We start from the raw sequence: 10394 nt of genomic DNA, 5'->3' as shown, positions 1-10394 counted from the left end.
GCCATGTCATCTCTGATCTAGTCCAATGCCTTCACTCCACAGGAAGAAAATGAGAATAGAAGCTCATGTCTTAAGTTTACCATATTCCAGGCATTATCCAAATTGCTTTTATATGCACACATTCATCTAATCCTTAGCCAGTCTTAAGAAGTTAGCATTATTATGATTCCTGTTTTGAAGATGAGGTTTATGGGAGCAAAATTTGCCTGAGGTTTACATCCTGGAAATCCATATCTTTAAGCACTTCCTTATACTGCCTCCTAATCTGTGGGCACTTACTATGTGCTAAGCTAATGGTACTCCGCCAGGAGTGGTTTTGCCCTCCAGGGGACATCTGGCAATGTCTGGAAAATTTTTGGTTGTGGGAGGAGAGGGGGTTCCTTGAATTTAGTGGGTAGAGGCCAGAGATGCTGCTAACCACACAGTACAGCACCCCGCAACAAAGAAGTATTTGGCCCCAAATGTCAGTAGTGCTGAGACTGAGAGCTCTGAGTTAAGCCACGTGAAAGTCATTTTTCAGACTGAGGATGAAACTCTTCCTGGAGCCCAATACATACAATTACTGCCTCTCTTTTGCAGAAAAAGAAAGGTGCTCTCAGAATCAAGAAGTGGTCATCATAAGACAGGAACCCAGGTAGTCAGATTCTAGAGGCCTCCATTAAACTCCTTTATCATCATCTTCCTCTACCATGAAAACACGTCAACTCTTTTAACACCTACTCACCTATTACGAATTTCAGAAGCTAGGAACATTCAGCCAAGTGTGAACAATCTCCACCGTGGTGTGTGTTTCTCTAAAGATAAGAAGTATTTGTTCCAACAGTTCCAAGAGGGTCTTTAGAAGCTCTTACTATAGAACCACTGATCTCGCTGGAGTAGACATTCAGATCCTTGCTTTAAAATAAAACTCTGAAGAGAAAGCTAATTTTAGGACATAACAATCTTTTTCAAGAATAATTAGCTCTGTGTTGTATTCAACTTTAATTTTTTCCCTTTTGTTTTTAGGAGCTGGTGAGCCTGGAACCTTATTTAGGAAGAGGAAATGAAACTGAAAAGACACAGTAAGATTCCTCTTTTTCTTGGAAGCAAGGCACGATATGAATAATTCTCATGCTGTCCAATTAACTGCCTCAAGTACAAATAGAAAAAAAAATACACACTTGGTTATTTGGAAGAAATTGAAGAAAAAGCGAAGAATGGGATGGTAGTTTCAACAATAAAGCCCTATACAAATAACTTCCTTTCGGATTTAAGGCTTGTCTCCAGCAGAAAAAGCAATGCTCATGAAACAGGGTGAGGGTGGGTGATGGAGAAAGTTAAAGAAATAAAAGAGCTTGAAGCGGGGGGGGGGGGGTAGCGGGGGGGGGGGAGAATTGAGCTTCTCCTTCTGAGAGGAATTACCGAAAAACGGAAGGAGGGCTGGAAAACAACGGGCGTGGGCAGGGTGACTCCATGAGTTCAGAATGAATGGTCCGGGCGCCTGCCAGAAGCTTTCATCCGCCGGGCGTTGGTCGGGTGCAGGGGGATGATTTAAGAACCTCCAAATCACTGGATTTAAAATCTTCTCCAATAAGGTTTTCCGAGTGCCAGCGCGGGCAGCATAACGGTGGGTTTGTTCGGCAGCTTGTCGGGGTCCTCCCGCCCTCGCTCATCGCCTGCCAGGTCTAAGACAGACAATCCCAGACATTCCGCGACCCCAGAAAGCGGAGAACCGAGCGCGAAGAATGAAATGCGGATAGCGTGGCTCCGGCAAGAACCTCAGAAACCTTATTTGGGGTCGTCTAGGAGGCTGGAAATGTGTCGAGTGCCGCAGGTGGTGGGCGGCACTGGAATTTAATATTCTGGAGCCCCTACACTGTGACAGGCTGCGCGCCTAGAGAGCCACACTCAAGGTCTAGCTCGGTGAGGTAGGTTAGAAGGATCTTCAGCGAGGTTACACACCTTGCATTTGCCGCTCCCTCTGCCTGGAACGCTCTTTCCGATACGTCTGTGGTAGCTCCCCGGTTTAGGAGCTTTAGGGTGGGCTTTCTCGTCTATCATGGAGCTCCTGCATTTTAATTGTAACTGTGATGCTTTCTCTCCCCTCCCCTTCGCACATGAACTGCGTACAATAAACAACCACGCTCCCCTCATGTCTCCTCCTGGGACCCGGCACCAATCTGCATCACTGCCTCTGGATGTCGCGGTCACAGCCTCCCGCCGGATCCCATGGGGATTCTGTCCTCCGTCATCCCGTGCCTGCAATCCTCCCTTCTCCACGTGATTTTTTCCTTTCTCTATCCCTTTGCCTCGGTCTGAGTTCCTCAAGAGGTCGAATCTTCTTTGCCTGTTCGCCCAGTGTGTCCTCTGAAACCGTGTCCTTTAACCAGCCTCTCACGCGCCGCCCTCTCTTCTTCCTCCCTCCCTGGCCCGGAAACGCCGCTCCACGAACATTTACTGAGTGTCAAGGGCACGGATATAGCGCGCTGGGCCGCCGGGAACTCCTACCCCCGCCCAAAGGCAACTCTCACCTCCCTCCACCCCTCGCACCCGTCGGGAACTCGGCTTCCCACCTCCCCTGACTGCGTCATGGAATCGGTGCTTTTTCCAGGTGCATGGCCCCACCTCCTTCCCCGGAGACGACTCCTGGTTGGTGAGAGTGTGGGTCACTCTGCCGTCCCTCCCGCCCTCCCCGCGTGGCCCCGCCCCAGAGCGGGCTCTGGCTCCTCCTCCTCGCTCACGCCCCTAGCTCCCCACTCCAGCTAATCGCCTGGAGGCGCGCGCGGAGAAGTTCTGGGCAAAGTACTGGGAACTGGGTGAGCGATAGCAGCGCACGCGAGCCGGGCGGAACAAGGGGAGCCGAGAGCCAGGCGGCCAGTGCGCGGCGCAGGTTCTGACCCGGGCGGCCGTAGGCGAGTAGCCCTCCCCGCCCCTGTCTCCTGCGGCTGGTGAGGGAACTATCAGCTGTGCGTTGCTGGGGGACCGAAGAAGCCGGGTTTGCCTCCTCCCGCGTGTGTGGACGACCCCCGGAGCTAGGCGGCGTCCGCGGCGGCAGAGCGTGCAGGTTAGAGTCGGGATGCCCGCCAGGATGGCGCTGGGGTGTGGTGGGGCCCCGGGCCGTGGCGCGGGCTCGGAAGGGCTGCGGTATGGGGGGTGCCGCCGGTCTCAGCAAGCCTGGAGTCTGCCTCCTGTCGCCGAGGAACAACCGGTCAGTGGGGGCAGCCCCGAGTCGCCCTCGGTGCCGGCCTCCCGGGAGTTAGGGCCCGAGTGCTGCCCGCCCTGGAGTGCTCTCCTGAGAGGCACGGTTTGGCCGGGATTGACGGCGAGAAGGCGCCGAGCCTGGGTCGGGGCACCGGAGGATGCGGCTCCGAGCGTTGTTCTGGGCAGCCGGGAGGCGCGGCGCCGGGGCGGGAGGCACAGGAAACCAGCTTGATTGGGCCGAGCGCGAGGCTTCACCACATCCGCGGGCTGGGGCGCGCCGGGGGCACCTGGGAGGCGCTGGCCTTGCAGGCTCCGGGCTCGCCCGCCTCCCCGCGCCCGGCCTGCTCCACCCTCCGGCACCCAGGCTGCGGTCTGAGGGCACTTGTCCCTTCGGGCTTCCCAGCAGCCTGGGAAGCGTTTGCAGCTTCGGGAGTCACTAATGGGCATTGTTCTAGATCGTCCAGATACTTCTTAGGTCAGGGCGCGCCTCCCTCTTTCGGTAATGCAGCTTGCCAGCCACCTTACGCACATTTGTACTCTCCCTCCTCCGTCTCACGAACTACCAGTCTCTTCTATAGTCAGGACTCTAAGATGAGGGGAGCTGTGAAGTTGTCGCTTTCGATGTGTCTGGGGATTGCGCTGAGGTGCATCTGACCAACGCCCCCCCCCCCCCCAACAATGTTGCCCTGACCCTCAGAGTTTGAGTACTGGGATGAGGGCATCTAGAAATGTTTTAAGCTGCAGCTGCAAAACAGATCCATCCATAGACAGGTAAAGGTGTAGGTCTAACTTTTGAGCACCCACACTCTACCTCCAAACATCATTCAAGGTGAGGCCCCCCTTCTGGCCCAAGGAGACCAACTAGGCAGGCCTTGGCTGAAACGCACCCAAGCTAAATGACCATCCCCTCCACCAACATACTAGCACACCACCCTGTTTGGTATATAGTCTTATTAGCTAGGTATTTCTAACTAGATGGGAAATTGAGGCTCCAGCAGGTTAACCAGTTTTCCCAAGATTATCCTGACAGAACTAGAATTCCAGCTCATTTTCTCTCTATTGTGCTGGGCTGCTTCCAAGAAACTAAAATGTGGTTTCCACCATTACAGCCAGTAGACATTTAGCTTTATTTATAACAAAAGCTATTGCTTAACCAAAAGATTTTATCATTACTGAGATTTAGTTTCAATAATAGCCTAATAATTATGCTGTAAACCAGATACTACCAGGCTGCCATAGGCTGTATTCTTTCATCTTCGCCATCTTGATGGCAGTGCTGTGAGGTTATCTCCATTTTATAGATGAAGAAACTGCAGCCTAGGTTTGGGAATCTGCCCAGGGTCAGTAGTAGATTGCTGAGTTAGATTTTTACTAATAGTCTTTCTGAGTGTCAATCTTTAGCTCCTTCCACTAGACTGAAATTTCTCCTGCTCCCACTATTTAATTAGATGTTAACTCATTATGATAGAGTTCAATGTTACAGCATATTAAAACCACCTGAGGCTGAGCTATAAACTTTCCACTGCCAGTAAGAGTCTAGTTGTACTATTTTCTGAATTGTTGAGACTCTTACTGCCATTGATATTTGTGGATGAGTTTATGGTTTGTGGGCCTGGTAGATGAGGCACATTTAATGTAGGAGGAAAGGAAATTCTCCTTTCACCTGGATTTAAATTTACTTTCACCTAAATCTAAGGAGAAATCTGATGGGTTTTACCCACTGTGGTAAATGAACTCTGAACACAGTAATGTTTTCTGCCTCTTAAGGAAAGTACTGGAAGACCAGCTAGTACCTCTGTTCCCATATGTAGAATGGAGAGTTAGAAACCACTACTAGTTCCAGAAGCTTCTGCAGCAACCTTTTGGCAAAATAACTACATTTCAACTCTTTGTTCTCTTGTAGTAAACTGAGAGCAAGAAGTTAGCTAAGTATGTCATGGTTACCACCTGAAGAGCTAATGGCAAAATAGAGGATGGGAAGAAATTAGAGATCCCTTTTTTCTTCGACTGCATTCCAGTTTTAGGGGTAGTATAATGTTTTTCCTTGCATGATGACCTGGATGATCCACGGTTTCATTTATACTGTGCCTCTTGGCAGTACTATATTTTCTTAATTGTTAATTCCATTTCAAGAGTTCTCCAGGACTTCCTTGGTGATGCAGTGGTTAAGAATCCGCCTGCCAATGCAAGGGACATGGGTTCGAGCCCTGGTCTGGGAAGATCCCACATGCCGTGGAGCAACTAAGCCTGTGCGCCACAACTACTGAGCCTGCGCTCTAGATCCTGTGAGCCACAACTACTGAGCCCGTGTGCTAGAGCCTGCAAGCCACAACTACTGAGCCCACATGCCACAACTACTGAGCCCACATGCCTGTGTGCCTAGAGCCCATGCTCCGCAACAAGAGAAGCCACCGCAATGAAGAGTAGCCCCCGCTCACCACAACTAGAGAAAGCCCCGTGCAGCAACGAAGACCCAGTGCAGCCAAAAATAAATATAAATAAATAAATAAATTTATAAAAAGAAAAAGAGTACTCCAGGGAGGGTTGGAGAATCCTTCAACCCAGAACGCCCACAGAAATGATGGAACTCTAGGGCACTGAGGAACATGGAGGCTGTTAAGTTGAAGGAGGCTTCAGAACCGAGAGTTGTTTATAGTTGCCTGTGAATTCCTTTCCTGTCTACATCTTTTTTTAAAATTAATTAATTAATTAATTTATTTTTGGCTCTGTTGGGTCTTCATTGCTGCGCGCGGGCTTTCTCTGGTTGCGGCGAGCGGGGGCTACTCTTCATTGCAGTGTGTGGGCTTCTCACTGTCGTGGCTTCTCTTGTTGTGGAGCACGGGCTCTAGGCACGCAGGCTCAGTAGTTGTGGCTCATGGGCTCTAGAGCTCAGGCTCAGTAGTTGTGGCACATGGGCTTAGTTGCTCCGTGGCATGTGGGATCTTCTCAGACCAGGGCTCGAACCCGTGTCCCCTGCATTGGCAGGTGGATTCTTAACCACTGCACCCCCAGGGAAGTCCCTCCTGTCTATATCTTATTCGTCAGCTTTTATCACCCTTCTCTGGAAATGTCCTTCTTAACTTCCCAGTCACTACTGTTTAGACCATGTTTATACTCACCCCAGCTCGTATCTCTCCTCCCTCTTGTCTTTCACATCCATGCCTTCCAGTTGCCCCTGCAGCATCTTAGCTCAGAGTCTTAGGGACTTCTCTACTCTGTCCTAACATAGCTTACATTGTCTCCCTCAGCCCCGCCTTCATATCGTAGTCAGGTAAATTCTCTAGATCCTGTCATTATATTGCTAAAAATTCTTGAGTGGCTTATATAGTTAATAATAATTATAATATTAATAACAGCAGCAGTAGGTGTTGACCTTCTTGTGCCAGGTACGGTCATGAGTACCTTACGTGGATTTAAAATTGTGTTTAATCCTCAGAGCAACAGCAAAGCAGGCACTGTTGTTATACCCCCAATCTCTGGATGAGACCAGGAGAAGTTAAGTTTGCAACTACTTTACAACTAATACAAGGTGGAGTTGAGACTCAAACCCCTGGTCCTTTCTCTCGCCATTTAAGGTAGACCCCTTAGCCTAAAGTCAGGATCCGGCAGCCTGGGCTCAGTGTCTGCCTTCACCCATTGTTCCCCAGCCTGAACTGTATTCAGCAACAGGGCATTTTGCCTTTGCTCTTATACTGCTGTTGCCTAGAAAGCTCTTTCGTTGCCTCTACCTGTGAAACCCCAGGTCTTTCAAGGCTGAACTCATAAACCAGTTCTGCCAGAATCATCTCTCTGAACTCAGTCTCTCATAGCATTAAAACACTCACACTCTTCAGCACTTTCTTTCATACCCACCCCACACATTCCTCCACCCCAGTGCCTCCTGGCCTAGTTATTTATTCAAATGTATTAGCTCCCTTACTACATTGTAGATGCCTTGAAGGCAGGACTAGTATCTATTCCTTCTGTTTGTATCCCCACATCGCTAAGTCTCGTATGCTATCCATAGTACGTGCACAATTAAAAAGAGAGTAGAAACAACTGTATGTGGTTATATGCTGTTAGAATATCTTGTGAAAAAAGTAATTGGAATGTGGCATTTTGTTTCCTACTTTTTGATCCACAATACTGTAATACCTTCATCAATTTATGATGAAGCAATAGAAATCCTAATTATTTAAATCCACGAAAAGCACTTATTCTGGTTGTTCTCACCTTGCAGATATTGTAAGGAGATCTCAAACCCATAAAAATAAACAAGCATTTTCTGTAGGGTAAATATCTTGCATCTTATATACATTATTTTTTCATATATATGGTAAAGTTGTTATTAAAAGTATATTAAAACTGTTATGGAATCGAAACTAAATTTTCATCAATGTTTTATTGATCAATGAATATTTCTCATTTTTAAACCTGACTTACTAGATCTTCTATGAATCACCTCTGGCTCATAGCTCATCACTTCATTCTGTGCGTTCTAGTCACACTGAACTAAATTCAGCTCCCCACCTATATCGCCAGGGCCATGAATAATGTATTCTGGCCTCCCAGTTTCCGCATGAAGTTATGTCCTCTTTACAACGTCTTCCTTCTCACCCATGTTCACCTGGCTGGTTCCCACTCATCCATCACATTTCAGCCTGAATGTCACTTATAGGAAGACTTCCTCTGCTGCCTCCAAGTTGAAGTTGGAAAACATGCATGGCACTCTGTGCCTATCTGTTTTGGAGGGAGCAGTTATCGTACCGTTGTGTAACTGGTCACTTGACTGAATCTTCCATGGAACATCTGACTCTCATTTGGCTTACATTAGAATCACTTAGGGATCTAAAAAGCTTTTCCCTACCTAGGCCCAACTCACAAAGTTTCTGAATCAAGTGGCATGGGGTGAAGAGGGCTGGTCCCTGGAATTTTTTTTTTTTTTTTCCTGTATGCGGGCCTCTCACTGTTGTGGCCTCTCCCATTGTGGAGCACAGGCTCCGGATGCGCAGGCTCAGCGGTCATGGCTCACGGGCCCAGCCGCTCTGCGGCATGTGGGATCTTCCCAGACCGGGGCAAGAACCCGTGTCCCCTGCATCGGCAGGCGGACTCTCAACCACTGCGCCACCAGGGAAGCCCATGGAATTTTTTTTAAAGACATTTTCTCATTCTGTGTTACAGCTGGATAGTATTCCATTGTGTGAATGTAACATACTTTATCCAGTTATTTTTTTTTATAAAAGCTTTATTGAGTTATAACTCATATTTCATACAATTCACCCATTTAAAGTATACAATTTAATGGTCTTTAGTATATTCACAGTTGTGCAACTGTCATGTTGTAATTAATTTTAGAACATTTTATTACTGCCAAAAGAAATCTACGCCTGTGAGCAGTTTCCCTACTCACCTTGCAACCACTGGTCTACTTTAAGTGTGTATGTATTTGCCTATTCTGGACATTTCAGGAAAATGGAATCATGCTTTTGTGTCTGGCTTCTTTCACTTAGCATGTTATAGTTGGGTTCACCCCTGTTGTAGCATGAATCAGTGCTTCATTCCTTTTTATTGCCTAATAACAACCTGTTGTTTGTATAGACCACGCTTTATTTATCCATTTGCCAGATGGAACTGGAATTTTTTTTTTAAACCTTCCCCAAACAATCCGACTGTGCAGGCAGGAGTTAAGCCGGAAGTTCCTTTGAGTCTCGCTCACTGCTGTGTCTTGGGGCTAGAACAGTACCTGGCACAAGACAGATGTGTAGTAAACATCTGAATGAATAAAGCATTTTACTAAAAGTATAGCTCCTGTTATGCAGCTGTCATCAAAAAACATTGCCATTAAAAAGAGATCCTCATAGTTGATTGATTAGATCCCGATTTGAACAAATCCACTGTTAAAAAAAATATTAGGAGGCAATCAAGGAAATTTGAACATGGATGAAACGGTACTATTTTTAGGATTTGCTTTAAAATATCCTGGGGGTGGAGAGGGAGAATAGAGGAAACCAGGCTGTGTGTGAGTTGACTGAAGCGGAGTGGTGAGTTCACGGGCTTTTTAATGCTTTTCCCCATCTCTGCTGGCCCCTGGGGCAGCCATTGGCTACATGTGGCGGTGGCGCACTTGAGGTGTGGCTAATTCTTGGTGAGCTGTACTGTAGGTATGAAATACACACTGAGTTTCCAAGAGTTCGTTCGAAAAAGGATGTAAAATTATCTCAATAATTTTTTATTGTTCGCTTACATGCTGAAATGGTAACATTTTGGATTACTATAATACATAATTAAAACTAATTTCAGCTGTTTTCTTTTACTCTGTAATTGGCGACTTAAAAACTTAAAATTGCTTATATGGTTCATATTACATTTCTCTTGGACAGTGCTGCTGTACAGTTTTGTATACGTTTGAACTTTTTCATAGTAAGTTAAAAATGAAAGATATCTGAATTTCTTAAAAGTCTGGAGCAAAATATTTTTCACAAAGAAGTCCTCTTATATGAAAAGATTGAAAAATATTAATTTGTTCCAAGATGATTCTTTGTAGAAGCTTATAGCAGGCAGACTGTAGCCTTCCAATGTCATTCCTGGGCTTGCTTCATCTATGTGAAAATTTAAAAATTCTTTTATCATAAATGGAATAGCAACATGAAGGAGTAGAAGAAGTGCTCCTTTAGTTATTTGTCTGATTCTTTTGTTTTGGAGTTGATGAAATATTTCCTTCATCTTAGAAAAAATATGGAAAGTGCATTGGTAATTTTATTGTTCTTAGTCGCACTGTTTATACCCTGAAATTGAATTTTCGCTGGACTTGCTTTATAATCACTCTGCTTAAATCTGTTTGTTTGGGAGCCAGAATATGATTGTTTCTAGACACCCCAAGACCCCTGGAATATTAGTGGAAAATGATTCTTAAATAATAATGATAATGTGTGGGTTTAAAGCTGAGAAACAAATTGCTTTCATATAAAATTTCTTTAGATGAGCATTCTGTCGCTGTCTAGGTGTCTGTATTTACTCACAAAAGAATAGTCGAGGTAATAAACCCAGCTCTCTGAGGGGGTGTAAAGCTAGATGGACAACCCCAGAGGATATTCTTCCCCGTCTGTGATTTCTGAGATCGTGAGACAGTGGACCTGAATCGAAAAGTAGCTTGAATATAAAGCAGAACAGAATTAAATTGCAGAGAGAACCCCAAAAAGAGACCACCAGAGGATCTGTGACTGCCAGTATACAAT

The 10394-nt window shown here is 46.3% G+C and overlaps 1 protein-coding gene across 4 annotated transcripts in view; it reads left to right on the top strand.

Annotated features, from left to right (window-relative positions):
- The first annotated feature begins 2790 nt into the window (after positions 1 to 2790).
- OSBPL3 (oxysterol binding protein like 3) overlaps positions 2791 to 10394 on the top strand; it is a 208773-nt gene continuing 201169 nt past the window's right edge. For 2 of the 4 annotated variants that reach the window (XM_082845877.1, XM_082845874.1), the window contains exon 1: positions 2791 to 3043. The gene's annotated coding sequence lies outside the window, so the exon portion shown is untranslated. The remainder of the gene's footprint in view (positions 3044 to 10394) is intronic. The other 2 variants (XM_082845879.1, XM_082845878.1) reach the window with 1 other exon arrangement.

This window comes from Leucopleurus acutus (genome assembly GCF_964270905.1).
Source record: "Leucopleurus acutus genome assembly, chromosome: 9".
NCBI classification, from domain to species: domain Eukaryota; kingdom Metazoa; phylum Chordata; class Mammalia; order Artiodactyla; family Delphinidae; genus Leucopleurus; species Leucopleurus acutus.
The sequence above is the reverse complement of the archived record's forward strand: the minus strand, read 5'-3'. Positions and strand labels throughout refer to the sequence as shown.